This window comes from Canis lupus, chromosome 7 (genome assembly GCF_011100685.1).
Source record: "Canis lupus familiaris isolate Mischka breed German Shepherd chromosome 7, alternate assembly UU_Cfam_GSD_1.0, whole genome shotgun sequence".
Classification (NCBI taxonomy): Eukaryota; Metazoa; Chordata; class Mammalia; order Carnivora; family Canidae; genus Canis; species Canis lupus.
The window spans coordinates 23,548,392-23,570,554 of record NC_049228.1 but is presented as its reverse complement, the minus strand read 5'-3'; the positions used below and the strand labels follow the sequence as shown (position 1 = coordinate 23,570,554).

General features: G+C 39.9%; 1 long non-coding RNA gene across 2 annotated transcripts; it reads right to left on the bottom strand.

Annotated features, from left to right (window-relative positions):
* Positions 1–1,072: 1,072 nt before the first annotated feature.
* On the bottom strand, positions 1,073–3,258 carry LOC111096882. Of its 2 annotated transcripts, none has more exons than XR_005361638.1 (3): positions 3,028–3,258; positions 2,101–2,293; positions 1,073–1,242 (listed from the first exon to the last, which is right to left on the bottom strand). It is a non-coding gene; the product is annotated as an uncharacterized LOC111096882 (long non-coding RNA). The 2 variants fall into 2 exon arrangements; XR_005361637.1 differs by having other exon boundaries at positions 3,091–3,258.
* Between the last annotated feature and the right edge of the window lie 18,905 nt (positions 3,259–22,163).

Below are 22,163 nucleotides of genomic sequence, written 5' to 3'. Positions count from 1 at the left end.
CTGGGTGGCGCAGCGGTTTGGCGCCTGCCTTTGGCCCAGGGTGCGATCCTGGAGACCCGGGATCGAATCCCACGTCGGGGCTCCCGGTGCATGGAGCCTGCTTCTCCCTCTGCCTGTGTCTCTGCCTCTGTGTGTGTGTGTGTGTTTGTGTGTGTGACTATCATAAATAAATAAAAATTTATAAAAAAAAAGATTTTATTTATTTGAGAGAGAGAGAGAGAGAACAAGCAGGGGGAGGGGCAGAAGGAAATGGAAAAGCAGGCTCCCAGATAAGTAGGGGCCCCATGTGGGGCTCAATCCCAGAATCCCAAGACCCTAGGATCCTGACCTGAGCTGAAGGCAGATGTTTAACCAACTGAGCTACCCAGGCGCCCTTCTTCCTAGTGACTTCTTCACCATTCACTACCTCAAAACCAAACCCCTTTGTCTTGTCAATTCTTCCCAAATTTATTATTTCTTTGTCTAAAAGATGTAAAAACTTCCTGTTCAGGTCACTTCTTTAAGTCTTCATTCTCTTGCAAAGGCTCCCATGTATACGCACAAATTCAGCAAAATTTGTAGACTTTTCTCCAGTTAATCTGTCTTTTGTCAGTTTAACCTCCAGACCCAGCCAGAGACCCAGAGAGGGTCAAGGAAAACTTTTTCCTCTTCTATGGTGGGATAGGAGGAAATGGAGTTAGTTCTACAGTGTGGTCTTTCAGGCCTTCCTCCCCTTTGGGTTACTTGTCTGTAAGGCTAGCTGAAATAACCTGAATAAATGTTGCAATTTTGTCAATTCATTCCTTCAGGAAATATTCCTAACTACTATGTCCCAGGCACATAGTAGGACCATAGCAGCAAATAAAACAAAGACCCCATCCTCATGGAACTTGCCTTCTATTCAGGGAACCACCTGGTCCTCACAAAAATGAACAGAAAACTCCACACACATAAAACGCCAGGTGGTATGAAGGACTCAGAAGAAAAATAAAGCCAGGGAGGAGTAAAGGCAGCCCCTGGAAGGGGAGAGGACATTGACATGTGGGCTTAGAGAGGTGACACTGAGCAGAGACAGACCTAGAAGCAGCAAACATTGACCTCAGATCTGTATTCCACAGCTGCCCTGCCCTAGTTCAGGGTGGTTTCAATTTAGCCAGTGTTGCAGGAGGGGTCCTCAAAAGTGGTGTGGTTGGTTTCCATCAGAGTCAACTGAAGGAAGTCTGGGCCCCCATCGAGTGCTACTTCTTGTCTTCCTGCTCTCAGCTGTGGACAAAGAGCAAAATGAGACTCCTGCAGTTGAGCACACCCAAATCCTTTGACTCCTTTCCATACCCTCCTCAGATACACCAAGAGCAAAGCAGTGATGGAGGAAGGTGCTGGGGGGACGTGTAGCACTGCTATGATTGGCTGGAGTGCCTCTACCGTCTTGGCCTGGCTTGGCATCTCCACAAACACTATTACCCACCTACCGGTATTCCTCCAAGCAAGCCAGAGGAAAGGGAGGAAAATCCAATCAACCACCTGAGGAAAATCCTATCAACAGTTCATATGCAAGAAAGTTGGATCCTGGGGTGCCTGGGTGTCTCAGCTGGTTAGGCATCTGCCTTCAGCTCAGGTAATGATCCCAGGGTCCTGGGACCGATCTCCGGGTGGGGCTCCTTGCTCAGTGGAGAGTCTGCTTCTCCCTCTCCCTTTGCTGCTCCCTTGCTTGTGTTCTTTTGCACTCTCTTTCAAATAAATAAATGAAATCTTTAAAAAAGAAAGAAGAAAGAAAGAAGAAAGAAAAGAAAGAAAGAAAGAAGAAAGAAAGAGAAAGAAAGAAAGAAAGAAAGAAAGAAAGAAAGAAGAAAGAAAGAAAGAAAGAAAGAAAGAAAGAAAGAAAGAAAGAAAGAAAGAAAGAAAGAAAGAAAAAGAAAGAAGGAAGAAAGAAAGAAAAAGAAAGTTGATCTGATAGCTTTAAGATTCCCTCCAACGAAATGCTCTGCTAACACTGAGGAATGTTACCCCTCTGCCATTCCAAATATCCATTCTCCCTGCACCCATTCAATTTGCCAGGACTCATGATAGCCTCAAAGGGAGTTTTATGTGATGTTTTAAGTTTGATTTTATGTGATATTTTACCTTTTCCCTTTCTTTCTTTTACTGTGTTTTTCCTTGCTTGCTTTTCTTTCTTTCTTCTTTTCTTTTTTCTTTTGCATTTCCTTTGACTCACAGGAATAAATAATAAATCAGTTCTCTGAATCTCTGAGTCAAAACTTAGTTGCATATTCAAATCTGGAAGTAGGAACTTTGGTAATAAAAAGGACAGAAGAGACTGAGAACAGGAAAGAGTAAGGGAGAGGGAGGAAGAAAAGCCACAATAGCACAAGCAAAGGCCCCAAATAGAGCAATAATTGATGGTTGGATGATGCCCCCTCAGCTCCCATCTCCTCGAAGCACCCACAGCCTCAAGCCCTGGCATTTGTTTGCTGGGGCTGCCCAAACCATATACCACAGACTGGGTGGCTTAAGCAATAGAGATTTAGTGTCTCAAGTTCTGGAAGCTGGAAGTCTGAGATCAAAGCACCAGCAGTGTTGTTTCTTCTGAGGTCTTTCTCTTTTGCTTATACATGACTATCTTCTCCCTGAGTCTCCATCTGGGCTTTTCTCTTTGTTCAAATTCCCTCTTCTTATCAAGCCACCAGTGACTGGATTGGGGCTGACCCTAATGACCTCACTTTACCTTAATACCTCTCCTCCCAGCCTCTCAAGACCCAGCTTCCAAATACAGTCACATTTTGAGGTAGTGGAAGTTAGAACTTAATTTGGAGAGTATACAATTCAGCCCATAACAGCCTCAAAGCTTCAGATCTCTGAACTGCTGCTTCCTTTGTCTTCTTCCTTCTTCCTTTTTGGGCTATTTATTCTGGAATAGTGAAGTAACAAACAGAGTGTGCAGGGCCAATGCTACCTGAGAACCTGCCTCCATAACAGATATGCTATGGAAGCCATGTCAATTCCTGTCCTCTTAGAACAGGCCCCAAAGAGCAGGGCCCACACAGCACCCACCTCCATCCTATCCCAGCAGGGTAGCTGCCTGTGATGCCTGGAACCACAGGACCAGAATCTCACCCTAATGAAATTTGAAGATGAAGAAATGGGTTTCCTCAGTGATAGGCCACTAGGGAAATGGAAGTTTCCTCTTTTCTAGGGAGTAGTCTCAAGTCCACAAACAGAAGTCAAGCATCTAGCCATCCTTGCTCCCCTCACCCACACACCCATCTTGGCCTGCTCCCAAGATCTGAACATTCTAAAAGAGAACTTGGAGCCTTAAGTCATCAGAGGTGAGGAACAGTTCTTAGTTCCATCAGACATGGCTATCTCCTTACTTCGGACCTCTAGGAAGTTGTCAGGCCTTGTCCTAAGCCCCTCTGCCTCACCCTCTGACCTCTTGCCCATATTTCCCTGTGGGCATAAAGCTGGAAACAATAAGGTTTTCAAATTCTCACAGCCCAGTAAGCAATGCCCTCCCAATCCTCCACAACTTAGTGCTGTTCTAGAGTAAAGGATCAAAGACAGAACTGTTCCCTCATTCTTCTCCCTCAGACACTCACTCAGCTTTGTGGGGGAAGATATGCTTGAGCAGTGCCCCATGCCTGAATGGCACAGTTTCACAATACCATTCTCCTCAGACAATTGAAAGCTCACTCTGGGCCAAAGCGGTACTGCTGTGCTGATAAGATGGATTCTGAGAGTTTGTGCAGAGCTGTCACAGGATGGCAGAGCTTCATCAGCTGTGCAGACACAGCCCCTCAGGCATTCCATCTCATCAATGACACAAGCTAAACCTATGAATGTCAGCTGGACCTTGGATGAGTCTCTGTTGTATCCCCCTCACCACTCAGGAATCAAGGAAAGATGGGCTGCCCACAGGGAGGGTCAACTTCCCCTCAGAGCCCATCAGATACATCTGTTGAACAAGCAAAATTGAGTTTATTAAACTTACTGCAGAAAAGAGAACACCATCTTGTCAGAGTCTTAGTAGTGTTTCAACAGGGGAATTTAAGGAAGAATATTTATGGCACTCTGAGGTCTTGGCTCAAAGAATTTAAGAGGTGGTCTTTTAAGGGAAAGACCTAGATTAATCAGGCAGTTCCTGACATAACAGTTTAAGTTTAGTGGATACAGCAAAGAGAAGACCTTGGTGTGAATCTTGATATGTACACTTGTGCTTGACATACAAAGTTATCTATTTGGGTAAGCAAATTATTGTTCTGCTAAGAAAGCTGTTAACACACATAAAACTGCTTGTCTACATAAACTGGCTTGCAGACTATGAGACTGTGTTGTCACAGATGTTTCAGTCCCTTGTGGTCATTCTCCAGCCTGAGCTGGAGAATAAACCATTACCTGCTACAGTCGTGGTCAACCCAGATCTGCACTGATATTTGTGGTGTCACAATCATGTGTGAGGTTCTGATTGTAGTCGTTTCTACCTCTGTATGCATCAGGTTTTCCTGTTTGTGATAGGCAGAACAATGGCCTTTCAAAGATGGCCAGGCCTTAATCCTTGGAACCTGTGAACATATTATATTACATGGCAAAAGGAACTTTGCAATTATAGTTAAGGTTACTGATCCTAAAATAGAAAAACTATCCTGGGTTATCTGGTGGGCCCAGTCTAATCTCAAGAGCTCTAAAAAGCTAAGAAGTCTCTCCGGCTAGCACAGGAGATACAGCAGAAGAAGCCAGGAAGATTCCAAGCGCAAAAAGAATTTGACATGTCATTGCCAGCTCTGGGATATGTAGGGACCCATGTGCAAGGATCAAAGGAAGGGACAGATAGGAGCTCAGGGTAGTCTCCAGCTGACAGCCAGCAAAGAAATGGAATTCTCTAGTTTACAGCCGCAAGAAAATGAATTTTGGCAACAACCTGAATGTGCTTGGAAGCAAATTCTTCCCAAAACCTCCCAGTAGGAGTCCAGTCTGCCAACGCCTTGACTTCAGCCTTTTGAAAATTGAGTGGAAGAAATAAACTATCCCAGACTTCTGATCTATACAACAGTGACATGATAAAGTTGCATTTTTTAAATCCACCAAGTTAGAGGTAATTTGTTATGGCAGTGATAGAAAACTGATACACGGCTTTTTTTCTGGCTGATAATTTGTTAGATCTATAGATGGAACAGCAAGTGCACACTAGTATTTGAGCACTGCAATATGACTAATAATAACAGAGAGGCAGTGATCAGAGTTCCGTTGTCCACAGAAAGTGAGGAGCCCAGTATGTCCAAGCGAAAAGATTCCATTCCAATGGGAGCAGTTTACAGAACCATAAACGGAGATATTAGTTAAATTACCTACTTTTCTAATTTCTATGCTGGTTTTCCAGATCTATAGAAATTTAAGTATAACATTCTCCTCCTAAAATAGCACATGTTCCGCTTTGAAAGGCCAATATTATATCCCGGGGCTGCTCTATTGTGAATCACCATCTGCCCAATCTTACAAACTTCTAGAGTAAGGACTTCTATAGCAGCACTGTAGCAGCATTGCCTAGCTCCCCTGTCAATGGATGAGCAATACAACATAAAAATTTCCAGACTTTTGGGGCCTTTATTTCAGACATTAAATAGTCTGAATTAGAAGAAGAAATAGTTCAGAATTCTCCTTAATGATTAAGATTTGGGACATCAAATCAAGGCTCAGCTTTTTGAGTTATCTAATAATCTCTTTTTCCAAAGGGGAAAATGGATGGGCCAAAAGATATTCTGGGTGGTATCAGAGTCTATTTGAAGGCAAGCATCAGTTTTTCGAGATAACAAATCCCCATCTGGCTTGTGAGTTGTAGGCTTTTTGGCCACAAATCCAATCCTAGTTATTGGGAACCTCCCAATGATCAGTAATCAGCCAAAGTATCCCTATGAAGTTATTGAATTTGGTTTTGGCAGTGCTTGACAAGAGTGGTTTGGCACAAGCCAGTGAGATTTATAGAAGACAGAGCATTATGTCCATCTGAAACAAAGAAGTATAAAGTTAGGCTTTAACAGTGAGTCTCTCTGCTAAGGTCTGCAAAACTAGGGCTGCTCAAAGATGTTCTAAGACCCATAGCCCATATATCTCACAGTCCCTTTCCAAGATCTGTTTCTGAGAACACTCAGTTACATAGGCCATTTCCTATAAAAGGCTCCCAAGTGTTGTTTCAGTGGAAATAGAATGTTTCCTTTCAAGGTATGATATGAAAGAAAGTCTCGGATTTTTGGCTCTTTGGCCTTTTTTGGTGTTTGCCATCTAAAAAGTCACTAAGCAGTTGAGGAAACCAGCTGATTCATTACATAGAACCCAGACTAAAGAAAGATAGATGGCAACCAAAGAAAAATGAATAAAAAGCCAACAGTTGATTTTATCGTATATGTTAGCCAAATCATTAGAAAATCATAGCCAGATATTGGGTTCTCACCAAGAAGTGACTAAGGATACAGAGAGCAGTGTTAAGACAGAGGCCTTGGGGCACCTGGGTGGCTCAGTAGTTGAGCATCTTGCCTTTGTTTTTTGTTTGTTTTGTTTTAATTTTTTTATTGGAGTTCAATTTGCTAACATTTAGCATAACACCCAGTGCTCATCCCACCAAGTGCCCCCCTCACAGCATCTTGCCTTTGGCTCCGTTTTTGATCTCAGGGTCCTAGGATTGAGTTCCACATCAGGCTCCCCACAGGGACCCTGCTTCTCCCTCTGCCTATGTCTCTGCCTTTCTCTGTGTCTCTCAAAATAAATAAATAAATAAATAAATAAATAAATAAATAAATAAATAAAATCTTAAAAAAAAAAAAAAAAAGACAGAGGCATTATGGGCATCACATTTAAGGGTTAACAAGTACCTGTGAGCAGATTTTTAAAGCAGCAGAGAGGAAAGAATAACTAGCTGGGGAAACAAAGAGCAAGAAGTAAAAACTAAAGTATCATGATCTGTGGCTCTGGAAATCTGGATTTTACTTTGTGAGTCTTGGGTAGAAGTTTGCAGGAACAATTTACTCTGTTTTCTGCTTGATCTAGGTATTGGATAGAAGCTGTCTCCTCCTTTCTGAAGATTGTCAGAATCCTCAGTTGATAGGCTCCAAGTGGGATAGTCTTCCAGTGATAGGAGGATGGCTTGTGTCTTTTTATTTAAGAGACATAAATCCAAGGCTAACCCTTTTTGACAGTATCTAATAAGGTTCTTTTTGTTGAAGTTTGAAGTCTATCTGTCTCCAATTACTCTTCCAGAAAACCACATTTTCAGGGTTTAAGTCATGCAAATGTTGTTTAGAAAGATGTTGAAGAAAGGCTGCCCATACCTGTTAATGCTAAAAATGGGTGTGTAATTTGAGTTTTTTGCATACTGGGATAAATATGATTGAAATAGAGCGGAGTCCAGGATCAGAAGTGATATCTTTAGGGATCCCTGGGTGGCGCAGCGGTTTGGCGCCTGCCTTTGGCCCAGGGCGCGATCCTGGAGACCCGGGATCGAATCCCACGTCGGGCTCCCTGCATGGAGCCTGCTTCTCCCTCTGCCTGTGTCTCTGCCTCTCTCTCTCTCTCTCTCTCTCTCTGTGACTATCATTAAAAAAAAAAAAAAAAAGAAGTGATATCTTTAGACACATGGGTTAGCTTATAAAGGGACAGCTGATGAACCCTAGAAGTTGATTCCATTGTCATTAAAACCAGTAGCAAGATCTTAGGCCAAGGATGTTCCACAGGTCTGAGAGTCTTATTGATTTTAGTTTGGAATTCCATTTGTATTTTTCAATTTTCCAAAGACTAGGGATGGTGTGGACAGTAAAGTCCCTAGGTAGAAAGACTTTCTATGATACCCTCAGTAAAGTGGATATTCCTGAGAAATAGATTACTAGAGATATGGATTAGAATTCCCAAGGTTGGGAACACAAAATCAAGAAATTTTTGTCAGAGCCATAAATCTCTTACAAGGAAAAGAATTTATACATCCTGAAAAAAAGCAAGCAATAGTCATATGCAAAATCATTATGAAGGATAATATGAAATCCATTTGGAGATGTTCAAAAGAAACCTGAAGTTTGGGGCCCTTCCATGTCCCACTCTATTTTTTTTTTCCTATAGTTTCTTAGCTGGCAGAAGACAATTGTTTGTCCCATAACCTTTTTGCTTATAACTTCTACAAGTGTGTAATCCTTGTGTGTAAAGGATCCTTTACCTGATTTTATTGACTAGGATGGGAATATCTAGTTGTTTTATCTATAAGACATTAGCCTTATTCTGCTTTTGTCCAAAGCTCTTTGAAAATGTGCAGCAATGTTGAAGATCCAACAATGGAGCTAGTTCCCTTTCCAGTCTCTACTTACATGTCAAAAATTCTATTTCTGACTCAAGGTCATTCACAGACATGAGGTGGGAGCCAAGGTCATATCTGTATCAGGATCTACTCCTGAATGCTGTCTAAAAGTTTTGAAGAGTCTCTCCCTAGAGTTTTCAACAGACTCATCCTTTCTTTGCTTATAGGATCAAATTCAAGTCCAATCTATCTTCTCATGATAAACTTTCAGGATACATTTCAAAAGAACTGTTTCAATACCTAGAGCTATTGTAACCCTTCTGCTTTTCTATGCAATTCAGAGTCGTTCAGGCACTCTCAAGTTTATTCCAGCCTATCTTTTCCATCCAAATTTTTGTCTGTGAGATTCTATGTCAGGGGGTCTCCAAGACCTCCCTCAAGCTCCCTAAGTTACTAGAAAGACTCACAAGACCAAAAAAAGCAGTTATACTCAAGTTTATAGTTTATCACAGCAAATAGACACAGGTTAGAATTAGCAAAGGGAAAAGGTACATGAGGCAAAGTCCAGGAGAAACCAGGCACAGGCTTCCAAGTGTCCACTCCCAGTGGAGTCACATGGGGCACATTCTATTCTCCAAGCAATGATGCATGACAGCCCGTGTACAGTATTGTTAATCAGGGAAGCTCACCTGAACCTTCGTGTTCAGTGTTCCCATTAGAGGACAGTTCTTTTTATTATGTGCCAGCTTTAGAAATATTTAACAAATTCTTTTAGCTCAGTTTGATATCAAATCTTAAAACCAATCACTGATATTTTGCTCTGTTCTGTAAGTATTTAATGTTAAAAGGCAATTCGGCTTTAGGGCTTTCTCCTATCTCAGTCAATGGCTTTTCTAGATATGAAGGCCAGAATCAGAGAATTATCCTAGATTTTTCCTTTTTCTCAGTCTCATATCCAATAAGTTATCAGGAACTGCTCCCATTTCCTATGCAATATTGTTCTGTTTATGGGGTAGTCAAACACAGATATTGGAAGAAGAGGAGCATGTGTTTCTGTATGTTGAGATAACATAATAAGGAGATACCACACAAGAAGAAGGAAATGGTACATTGCCTAGCATGCATTTAAACAGGATTTATTGATTACAATGAGATTTTTGTAGAAATATGTTTTTACAGAGGTGCCAGTTTCATTTTGTAAAGCAGACTGGTTCATAAAGGAGCTCCAAAGAATCCTTGGGTGCCTTTTATGCCTTTTTCCTAAGGTTTTGTGTGTCTCTATTCATTGATAATAGCAAAGAGGAGAAATACTGGGACATTTTATCATTATGCAAATAAATGAAATAGGCTCTCAATAACTTTCTTAAGATAAATTGCTAATTTCCATTAAAAAAGAAAAGAAAGAACTCCTTTATAGAGTGACCTTGGTCTCAGGCTGTTTTGCAAAAACAAGTATTTTCTGTAGTCCATTTCTAGAACTTACATTGCCTCTGATAAGCATTGCAAAAGGTAGCATTCATATGGATAGATAGATAGATAGATAGATAGATAGATAGATAGATAGAGTAAAGCAATGGTAAAATACCTACAGGTTTTCTGTCTATCATTGGTGCTAAATGCAGGGAAGTTCATGGAGTTTCTCTCCATAGAGTTGTTTTAAACAGCTGTAATCTTTAGATCAACTTCATGTAGATCTTTTGAACTCTTGTACAACCAAACTTACAGCATTTCCTCTTCTGTAGGCTCAACATTGTGCTTCTCAGCACTATGGTTCTGGATTGTTCCTATGACCCTCCCAAAATTCCTCATGATGAATTTGAAGGACAGTTTCTAGGTACTGTAGATACCACACTAAAGGCACGATCCATGAAAGAAAGAATTAATAAGCTGGACTTTGTTAAAATCAAACATATGTAACACTATGGTCATTAATAATACACAATTGTATTTTGTAAGCATTATGGAATTCACAGTGGGATTTTTTGTCATTCTGAATTTTCTCAGTGAACATGCAAAAAAAAAAAAAGCATCCACATCTGTGTGTAGATTGAGGGCTGGGCTTGGGGGATGTTATAGGTGAAAATTTGTGTCCCCCCAAAATTCATATTTTGAAGCCCTCACCTCTAACATGATGGTATTTTGAGGTGAGACCTTTGGGAAATCTTTAAGTTTAGATTAGGTTATGAGGGAGGGACCCACAGAATGGGATTAGAAGCCTTATTAGTAGAGAAAAAAGGGATTTCTCTCCAAATGCATGCACTAAGGAAAGGCCATGTGAGCAGCATAGCAAGAAAGCTGCCACTTGCAAGCCAGCAAAAGAGCTTTCACCAGAACCTAACTGGACAGGGATCCTGGCCTTAGAATTCCAGTCTCCAGAACTGTGAAAAAATAAATAGCTATAATTTAAGCCACCCAGTCTGTGAGCTGACTAAGACAGGGGAGAAGAAAATCTAGAAAAGTTTATAAATTTAAAAAGTGTTTCTGAAAAATCAGGGATCGAAGAACATACCAAATGGCAGAAAGATTAAATCAGCCATATCTAGAATGTAGGAAATTCTGCTACAGAAATGACCTGGTTTGGAGGCACCTGGGTGGTTCAACTGGTTAAGTGGCTGACTCTTGATTTCAGCTCAGGTCATGATCGCAGGGCCTTGGGATCAAACCCTGCATCAGGCTCCACACTCGGCAGGGAGTCTCCTTGAGATTCTCTCTCTCTCTCTCCCTCTCCCTCCCTCTCTCTTCCCTCTCTCCCCTCCCCCTGCTCGTGCTTCTTTCTCTCTCTAAAATAAATAAATAAATCTTTTGAATAAAAAAGAAATGACCTGGTCTTCTCAACAAACAAATGGCATAATAAAAAAATAAATAAATAAGAGGGCAAATTTACAGGCATTTAAAGACACGTCAACCCAGTGCAGTGTATGGACCCTGATAAGATACCGAAACAAACAGAAAAGTGAATGTTTGAGAGAACTAAGGAAATCTGAACACGGTTTGAGCACTAGATATATTCTGGAATTATTGTTAGTTCTGTTAGTCGGGATAATGGCTTTGGTATTTTAATTATGTTTAAAAACTGCAGGATGATGAGTAGACAGATGAAACCAGCTTGGCAAATGTTAGCAAGCTGGGTGATGAGTACATACGGATTTGGGGAGAGGGAGTTTTGTGCCAAATTTTCTTCCATTGTGAATATTTTTTTTAAAGCAGGAAAAGTGATCTTTTTATTGGAAAAAGTTGGGAACCACTCTCATAGAAATGATGCAAATAACTAATTCATATTCAGTGACAGTGAAATTTATATATAAAATTTAAAATATAAAAATAAATATTATATATATACATGTAATTACCATTTTTCTTAACTTAGCTGAGTGGTATGTCTGTTAGGTCACCTGGGAGGCCCAAATTAATGTGCACTCAGCACACACACTCCTCTGTGGCATCTCTGATTAAAGTTTGCTGCTGTTTATTCCACCCTCAGGCCAGTGGCTTACACCTGAGCAGTACCCTCAGCTTCCTCAGCTTAAAGTGGGCTGTGTTACCTTGGGGGCCCTTTAAATAGAACTGAGCCAGAATGCAGGGAAATGCCCAGGAGCTCCCTCCTCACCACTTCCAACCCTTAATACTTTAGTACATGTGCTGCTAAAACGAGCACTTCCAACCCTTGATAGACTCCTCCTTGCCACTCCAGTCTTATCCCTCCATCCTTCAAGATCGCACTCTCCATGCCTGGCGCAGCCTCTGGTCTGGCTTCTAGCCGTTATCTTGCTCAGTCTCAGCCCTGATAGGTACTTTCAACTTTGTATCTTCCTGCCTCTGGCAAAAAACAGCATAGCTGCCACTTTTTCGTTTCCTAAGGCACATCTTCCATGTCTTTGGTCATGCCATACATCTCTACTGGAATGTTTTTCCCCTACTCTTTCTATCTGACTAACATAGCTCCAAGAAGCCTGTCTAATATTTCCCCTTCCCCTTCAAGACTGAGTTGGTTTCTCCATTTCATGTTCTCGTGATGCCATATTCTGTTATAATCATCTTCTTAGATGTCTGTCCTTCCCACCCAACTTTGTTTCCTTTCCGTTCTTGGCATCCAGCACACTGTCTGGCACATAGTAGGAAGTACCTGGCATGTGTTTGTTGGATGGATGGATGGATGGATGGATGAATAAATGAATGAATGAATGAATGAATGAATGAATGAATGAAAAGCTGCCTTGGCCCAAGAGGCCCAAGAGGCTTATAATAAGTAGGTCTCTCAAACCAGTAGAGGAGAATCCAACCCTGTTCTGATCATATCCTCTCTGTCAAATACCCAGACACATTACACAAGCTTACCCTCAATAGGAAATAGTCTGGATCTACTCATCGTCACTCTCTTATAACTAAATATATTTCAACAATGATAATGATGTTCATGAAAATAACTACTACAGTAACAATCACATCCCTTCATATAGCATTTCATATTTTAAATAGTTTTAATGTGAATTATCTTATTCAATGTTATAGGCTTTTTAAATGTCTGTTTAATTTAAATAAGTGGGAAGTTATTCTGTCTTCATGGAGGAGGAATCATATGAGGCCCAGGGGGGGCTGGCTTTTACTGGAAATCGTGTCTTATGACTCCTTATTTTGGTTTTATTTCAATGGAATCACACCAAGTTGTCAAATCAGGGATAATCAGCTTTCCATCACTGAATATGAATTAGTTATTTGCATCATTTCTATGAGAGTGGCTCCCAACTTTTTCAAATAGAAAGATCAGTTATTCCTGCTTTAAAAAAAAAAATCGTCACAATGGAAAATTTGGCACAAAATAAAGTAGAGGGAGAAAAAAAAACCCTGAATCCCTATATACTCATCACCCAGCTTGCTAACATTTGCCAAGCTGGTTTCATCTGTCTACCCATTCTCCTTGCCATTTTTTAACATAATTAAAATACCAAAACCATTATCCCAATGAATACAATTCCAGAATATTGTGTTCAGACCATGTTAAAATTTCTCCAGTTATCTCAGCAATAAATATATTTATTTATTTTTATATTTATGTATGTATGTTTGTTTGTTTATAATAAGGTTCGGAGCCTCTCCACTGCCTCTTCAAGTCAAAAATGCATCTGCTCTTTGATTTGGGGGTGGTGAGTAAGGGTGCCCTTCTCGCCTTGCAGCTGTAGAGCAAGCAGAGCTTCCTTTGACATTTGGGTCTAGCAGATGGGCCCATGGAGCGCTTTGACGCAGCCAGCTTTCACCTCCCAGCTCCTGTCTGACTCATACATCTCTCACCCCCCATTTCCATAGCGGGGGATAAACCTCAGTGTTGCTCCCTCCCCAGAAAGGAGATTAAGATTCAATGTGTCATTACAGGAGCCTTTTCTCCTCTCTTTCCATGGACCTGGGGTCAGTGCATCATGCAGAAAACTGGGACACCAGGAAACACTGTGATGTCTGTGCTTCCCAAACCAGAATCCTAGGATATCTCATTATGGGACTGTTTCTGCATTTTTCTCAGTATTCTTCAAAATCTCTACATGATTTTTTTTTTTTACTTTTTAAAAGCACACCCTTAAAAATAATGAAATTACATGCAAGGGTCATCTTATAAGCAGCATTATGGGATTCCATGTTCATGTTTACCCTTGTGCTCACAGAAGGTCGAATTGTTTCTCTCTATTCTGTATGAGCACAAAGTTACCAAGTAATTTAAATCAAAACAATTGCTGCTAAGAACAGTCACCACATCTACCCTCCCACAATAGTGCATCCAATCTGTGTTTATCTGCTTTAAAAAAAAATTTGTAATACTAAATTTTTCTTCAAGTAAATAAGATACTTTTAAAGAATTTTTAAATAACACCTTATTAAAACCGGCATTGGAGATTGACATGCTGGCCATTTTGATCCATTCTGAGATCTGACTGTCCTGAGATAGCAAACACAGGCCTGAATTTACTAATATCATTTGGGCCAAAGTATTAAAGTGTATTCTTGTCATTACTACTATTTTTTAAAAGATCTTTAAATTTATTTTAGAGAGAGAGAGAGCATAGGAGGGGCAGAGGAAGAGGAAGAGAATCTGCAGCAGACTCCCGACAGAGTCTGATGTGGGCCTCCATCTCATGACCCTGAGATCACGACCTGAGCAGAAACCAAGAGTCCAACGCTTAACTGACTATGCCATTCAGGCACCCCTTGTCATTACTATTATTGTCATTAATCGTTGAAGTCAAAATAAAGAAATAAATTAAACATAGACTGCCTCTAAGAGGTATAGTTTCTACCTCTAAGTCCAACAAGTTGCCTTCAGGAAACCCCACCTGCTTGTGCGCACTCTCTCTTTCAAATAAATAAAATCTTTAAAAAAATAACGTAAAATCCTTAGAATAGTGTCTGGCACACAGAGAGGTAGAAAAAGAAAAAAATCAGTCATGAAATTGTCATGGTTTTAGTAAGATATAGGTACATTCTTCACAACGAGGGGGGCACTTTAATGGTTGCCCATGACTGCCCTTTGTGTGCCCTCACTGCCTTCAGAGCTGCCTGCTGGTGACAGGGGCCCTCATGGAAGAGGTGGCCCACCTAAACTTCAGGAACAGTTTTCAAAAGTGTTCTTTGGCACCCAAGGGCTAACCCTGAGTTCCATGACATGCTTTGAGTTCCCAAATGTCTTAACTCAAGGTTATAACATAATTTTTTTAACTATAGTAAGACTCAACACAACTTCAAATATGTCCAGTGCTAACTTTGATATTGAAGACAATAACCAACCAATGGGTTAACTTCATCCCACCTCATTAACTTGTTTCCACGCAAACCTTAGAGAACTTCTATTGCTAGAACTGGGGATATATTTGAAAGTCTTGTAAATGAATCATTGATTATAAAGTTTGTAGCATTACGCTAATCTTTCTAAAATTCAAAAATGTACACATGAAAATTTAAAAAGTAAAAATAAAAGTGTATGTATACTCCATTACTTAACGAGATACCAGGAAAAGTTTGTTTGTTCATTCATTCATTCATTCCACAAACGTTTATCTTATGCCTACTAGGTGGTAGACTCTTCTGAGGCACTTTTATAGAACTATGAACAAGGTTCAGGTACATTTACTCAGCCTGTACAGAGCTATAATTAATATGAAATAACAAGTAAAATGAGAACACTTTCCATTGTGCTACTGTCATAAAATTGATAGGCTTAGCATTTATCATGTGGGTATGTATTGATTGATTTTTATATTTATGATAAGGAAGTAAGCTAGTTGTTAGATATTGTTGGTGATTCAATTTGGGGACAAAAAAAATCTTACAAGTCCCCTTCAGTGCTTTGGGATCAGTTTGATCAAAGAGAAACTTGAGATTGTAAGGTAAGCTACTTATCTGTTTGAATCAGGATTTCCTTGATGTTGTATATCCAAAATAGTTTACAGAAATAAATTGAATATTGAGACCTGTATAAGACTGCAAATGTCTTCTACAGCCTTGATTTCCTGTTTTTGTGTTCGTCAAAATAAACAGGATTCTCTTTGATTAACTTTGTAATGATCAGGAAAAGGTAAAAGTATGAATGTATTGAATAAATATATACTAACAAAATGCTGCTTTTATGTGTTTAACATATTGAGATACTGAATAAAATTTTCTCTGGAAAAAAACTAAGTTACTGATATTTTTTTTAAGATTTTATTCATTTATTCACAAGAGATACAGAGAGAGAAGCAGACACAGAGGGAGAAGCAGACTCCTCACAGGGAGCCCAATGCGAGACTCGATCCCTGGACTGAGATCATGCCATGAGACGAAGGCAGACGCTCAACTACTGAGCCACCCAGGTGTCCCCTGATTTTTTTTTAAGATTCATTTATTTATTTTGGAGAGAAAGTGTGCACATGCACAGGCATGTACGCAGAGGAAGGAGGGCATAGAGAGAGGGAGAGAGAATCTCAAGCAGATTCCCTGCTGAGCACAGATTCCCAACCTGGGGCTTAACCCCACAACACTAATATCATGACCTGAACCAAAATCAAGAGTCAGACACTTGACTGACTGAGCCACTCGGGCACTCCTAAACTCTTGATATTTTTAAATTGCTGATCTGAAGAATCCAGCAGAGTAAGGAAGAAAAATGGTTTGGTGAGTTCACTCTCACAAACTGAAAAAAAAATCAGGGAATTATCAGGGCTTCCAGTTACTAACACAGGAAAGGATCAGAAATGAGAGACTCCTAGGTGCCTAAGTCAGTTGAGCATCTGCCTTCGGGTCCTGGGATCAAGCCTCATGTTGGGCTCTCTGCTCAGCAGGGAGTCTGCTTCTCCCTCTGCCCCTCCTCACCTCGTACACCCTCTCATTCTCTCAAATAAATAAAATCTTTTAAAAAAAAGAGAGAGAGATTCAGAAACAGGATAATTTCCTATGAGAACTCTACAAGTTTCTAGAAGCTTTTTAATCCCACCCCCCAGTTTAGGTTGTGGGGTTTGTTTGGTTTTTTGAATACCTCCAACCCCTTTCTCCTTGCCCTTAGGTATTGACAATAAAACTATTAAAGCAAAAAAGGTCTATAGGTCTATTTTAAGAACCCACAAAGAAGAGAGTAGCTAGAGAGACTGTGTCCCACCCCATTTTAGAAGTCTGGTCAGCCCTGAGAGTTGTGACTTGGCAAGCTAAATTGCACCACTAATCCCAGCTCTCCAGTCTCACCTGTGCTCTCTCTAGGCTCACTTGTGCCCTCTCCAGGCTCATCTGTGCTCCCAAACCTGTGTAGTGGTTAAGAACATGCATCTCAAGCCAGACAGCCTGTGTTTGAATCCCAGCTCCACCACTCATACTGCCTTGGTTTCTTCATCTACAAAATAAGATAAAAAATGTGATGGTAAACTTTATATGTCAACTCGACTGGGCCACAGGGTGCCCAGATATTTGGTCAAACATTGTTCTGGGTGTTTCTGCAAGGTTATTTTGGGGTGAGGTTAATATTTCAGCTGGTAGACTGAGTAAAGCAGTTTGTTTTCCTTGATATGAGAAGGTCTCATCAAAACAATTGAAAGCCTGAATGGAACACAAAGGTTGGCCCTCCCCTAAGAGAGAATTATTATTGTCTTACTGACTTTGAACTGGAGCATTGCTTTTTTCTGCCTTTGGATTCAAACTGAAAACTGGATCTTTCTGGGTCTGGAGCCTGCCAGCTTTGGGACTGGAAAGCTGTCCTGTTCCCTGGTCTTTAGACTCAGAGAGAACTAAACCATTATCTCTGCTGAGTCTCCAGCTTGCCAACTGCAGATTATGGGACTCATCAGCCTCCACAATCACGTGAGCCAATTTTTTATAGCAAATCTTTTCTCTATTGGTTTACCGTTTCTGGAGAACCCTGAGACACCTCCTTCACAAGTTGGGTCAATACTCTGATGGATGTAGGGCTTTTAGAAAGGGAGTTGGCACACACCAAGTGCTCAGTAAATGTTAACTCATGGAACATAAAATATTGCCCCTTTTCTCTTCCATAATCACAGAAATGGCAAAAGAAATGTAAAACAAATCCATAGCAGCACTGGAAAGTCAAGAAGCCAACTAGCACTCCACATCAGAAGTTTCTGAAAGATAAGAGGAAAAAGATAGACAATAAAGCCTACAAATCTAAGGAAGCTATGAATCCAACAAGTGAAAAAGGACAGCTCTCAAAAAAAAAAAGTGGGTCCTCCATTGGTTCTCCAGAGGACCTTTTAAATCACAGGCACTAGAGTATAAAATAAGAGAAATTAATTAATCACTGGGTGATGGAACAGCTGTTTCTAACTTCCTACATTCAGAACAACTTATTCTAGTGTTTACCTCAGTCAGATTCCCCTAAAATTGGAATTCTAACATTTAACTTTTAACTTGTAAGTCAGTGTCAGGGCTAGAGAATCACAGTACTGTGATAACCTAAGGCCCCAGTGACATTGGATAGTTTCATCCCAGAAAATAAGTTACATATATACCCTAAAGTCATGGTTCTCATTTGAGAGAATTGGGCCACATGTTGGAATCATCTATGGAGCTTTTGAAACCAGTGAGGCCTACTTTGAAGCTCTAGAGGGTTGGATTTAATTGCTCTGATGTGCAGCCTGAGCATCATGATTTTTAAAAGCTTCCTAAGGTGATTTTAGTGTGCAGACAAAGTTGGAATGCGCTAAATAGAAGTCAACTGTCAGTAATCCTTCCCACTTATGAAACTAACAGAAATGGGTTATTAGGTTGAACAGTATGAAATTGGACAACATCCAATCATTTTTTATGTATAAACGTAGCAGTTTCATATGGTCCATTGGCTATTGGAAATTGAAGGGAAGGGGATCTTTGTTATGTAGTGGCAGGAAGTTTAGCAATACTGTCACTTGCAATAATGTGGAAAATAAAAAATATACTCAATGAACCGGGTGATCTATCTGGAAATATTTACAGACAAAATGCTTTTAATATTTATGGGAAGTATAAGAGCAGAAATATACACTAAAAGAAGGACTATTAAACATGAAGAAACTGGAAATCTGTAGTTTTGAAAAGGCTTCAGCCTCTCTAGACCACAAAGGATGTTAAAATTAAGAAATGGCTTCTGAGCAAAGATCAAGTCTAGGGCATTACTAGGAAGACATCTTCTAAAGTGAGCTGAGGTTATGGCCATAGTGTTCTTTGTTAAAACCTCAAAATATCAAAGGTGGTAACTCAGTATACCATACCATTTACAAAAGACCCTTTGAGGCACCTTGGCTGGCTCAGTCAGTGGAGCCTGCAGCTCTTGGTCACAGGGTTGTAAGCTCGAGCTGCATGTCAGGTGTAGAGATAACTTAAAAATAAAATCTATAAAAGTAAATAAATAAACAAACAACAAACAAGACTCTTTAAAAATTCCAAGGCTTGGGGATCCCTGGGTAGCTCAGCAGTTTAGCACCTGCCTTCGGCCCAGGGCGTGATCCTGGAGTCCTGGGATCCAGTCCCAAATCGGGCTCCCTGCATGGAGCCTGCTTCCCCCTTTGCCTATGTCTCTGCCTCTCTCTCTCTGTGTCTCTCATTAATAAATAAATAAAATATTTTCTAAAAATTTTCAAGGCTACACCTAACAGATCTTCTGGAACAAATAATAGGACTTCTAAAAAGTTTAAGGGTGTTGTCCCCTGAGCAAAATCCCAAAGTAGAGAAGAGTTTATCTCAAGATTTGTGGGTGTAGCTTTTGTTTAACGGAGTAGATTTTGATGAGATTCCCAGGGGATCCACAAAGCTTTCAGCAGAATTATATCAACAAAACCATGGCCAGCTTAGATAGAAAAGACAGAGAAAATACAAAATGAAAATAAATCTTGGACTCTTTAACATTCTCCTGACAAGAAACAAGCTAAGAAAATTCTCAGCTGCAAATATAGGTTACCTTTCATGAAAGAGGAGGTGTGACTCAGAAAGTGGAACCAAGAGGCCAGAGGGAAGATCTGTGAACCACAGAGGATAAAATTCCAGAATGAGTAAAACTGAGACCTAATCCAGGAACTTCAAACATTTGCTTGTCTGGCTATTTATATGAAGTTCAAGAACAGTCAAAGTTACTGTTGTAAGAAAATAAGATTATTGTAAAGTTACTGTAAAGCAATAGAAATCAGGATACTTGTGAATGAGAAGGTGGGAAAAGGTTCTATATCTTACCTGACTGTAGAGATTTATCAAAACCTATCAGGAACACCTGGATGGCTCAGTCGGTTAAGTGCCCAGCTTTTGATTTTGGCCCAGGTCATGATCTCTGGGTCCTGGGATTGAACCCCACATCAGGCTTCCTGCTCAACTTCTCTATATCTCTCCCTCTGCCCCCACCCACCCCATTTGTTCTCTCTCTATCTCTCTCAAATAAATAAATAAAATATTTTTTTAAAAAGGCTATCAAGGGATCCCTGGGTGGCGCAGCTGTTTGGCGCCTGCCTTTGGCCCAGGGCGCGATCCTGGAGACCCGGGATCGAATCCCACGTCAGGCTCCTCGTGCATGGAGCCTGCTTCTCCCTCTGCCTATGTCTCTGCCTCTCTCTCTCTCTCTCTCTCTGTGACTATCATAAATAAATAAAAAAACTTAAAAAAAATTAAAGACTTTCATAATCATCAAAAAGGCTATCAAATTATACCTTAAAAATATTTTCATTTAACTGTACATCTTATCTGAGTTCATGAAAGATAGAGAGTAATAGAAAATTGAGTATATATGCTGAGCTAAGGCTAAAAGCCAAATACAAAACACAATTCAACTTTTAAAAATAAGTGAGGGTGTTGAAAGCACAAAAACAGCAAAATAACTTCCAACAGAAGGAAGGAATTAATATAATTGAAAAATAATGAATTATTTTAAATAGACCTAATAATCCTCATACTTGTCAGAATGGATAGTATCGAAAAGACAAGAAACAACATGTGTTGGCAGGATGTGAAGAAAAGGCAACTCTCATGCACTGTTGGTGGGAGTGTAAATTGGTGCAACCACTGTGGAAAACAGTATGGAGGTTCCTCAAAAAAATTAAAAATAAAAATTCATATGATTCAGGAATTCCACTACTGGGTATTTACCCAAAGAAAACAAAAATATTAATTTGAAAAGATATATGCATCTCCATGTCAAGATACCAAGTATCCATTGATAGACGAATAATGAAGATGTGATATATATATATATGAATATGTAAGTAATGTAAGTAATATTACTCAGCCATATAAAAGAATGAGATCTTGCCATTTGCCACAACACGGACAGATCTACAGGGTATAATGCTAAATGAAATAAGTCAGTCAGAGAAAGATACATGCCATATGATTTCATTTCTATGTGGAATCAATCTAAAAAACAACAAATTAGCAAATAAAAAAGCCGTCAACCACAAACACAGAGAACAAACTGATGGTACCAGAGGGAACAATGAGGGGCAAATGGGTGAAGGAGGTGGGAGGCACAGGCTCCCAGCCATGAAATGAATAATTCACAAGAATGAAAGATACAGCATACAGGGCACCTGGGTGGTTCCGAATCTGCCTTCGGCTCAGATCATGATCCCAGGGTCCTGAGATTGAGCCCCACATCAAGCTCCTTGCTCAGCAGGGAGTCTTTCTCCCTCTCCCTTTGCTCCACCCCACTGCTTCTGTTCTCTCAATGTTTCTGTCTCTCAAAATAAATAAATAAAATCTTTAAAAAAAGAAAAGAAAAAGAGAGCATAAGGAATATAGTCAAAAATAATATAATAAAAAAGAAAAGATATAGCATACAGAATATAGTCAATGGTGTTATAAGAGCATTGTATGGTTTATGTATGTTAACTACACTTGTGGAGCATAGCATAACGTATAGACTTGTCAAATCACTATGTTGTATACCTGAAACTAACGTAACAAACATTGTATGTCAGCTATACTTCAATAATAATAATAAAAGATAAAATAGACATTAATACATTCTGGTTCTTTAAAAAGAAAGATAATTTATGACATATATGATCACGAAAGAAAAGAAAACATAAATGAACATAAGCACATAACTGCAGCTATTTAGGAAATTATAAAGACTGTAAAGGTGTATTATGTATAATATTTACCACTAAATGAAAGTTCAGATCAAAAGGAATTCATATATTACTAAAATTATTTTTTAAATATAAGCCCATGTCAAAAAATAAAATAATAAAATAATAAAAATAAATAGAAGCCCAGATTAGATCAACAGCCATGAAAGAAATTAAAAAAGAAAAAAATTCCCTTCCAAAGAAGTCTCTATGCACAATCAGATAGTTTCAAAGATGAGTTCTATGGGGCAGCCTGGGTGGCTCAGTGGTTTAGCACTGCCTTCAGCCCAGGGCATGTTCCTCGGGACCCAGGATCGAGTCCCACGTTGGTCTTCCTGCATGGAGCCTTCTTCTCCTTCTGCCTG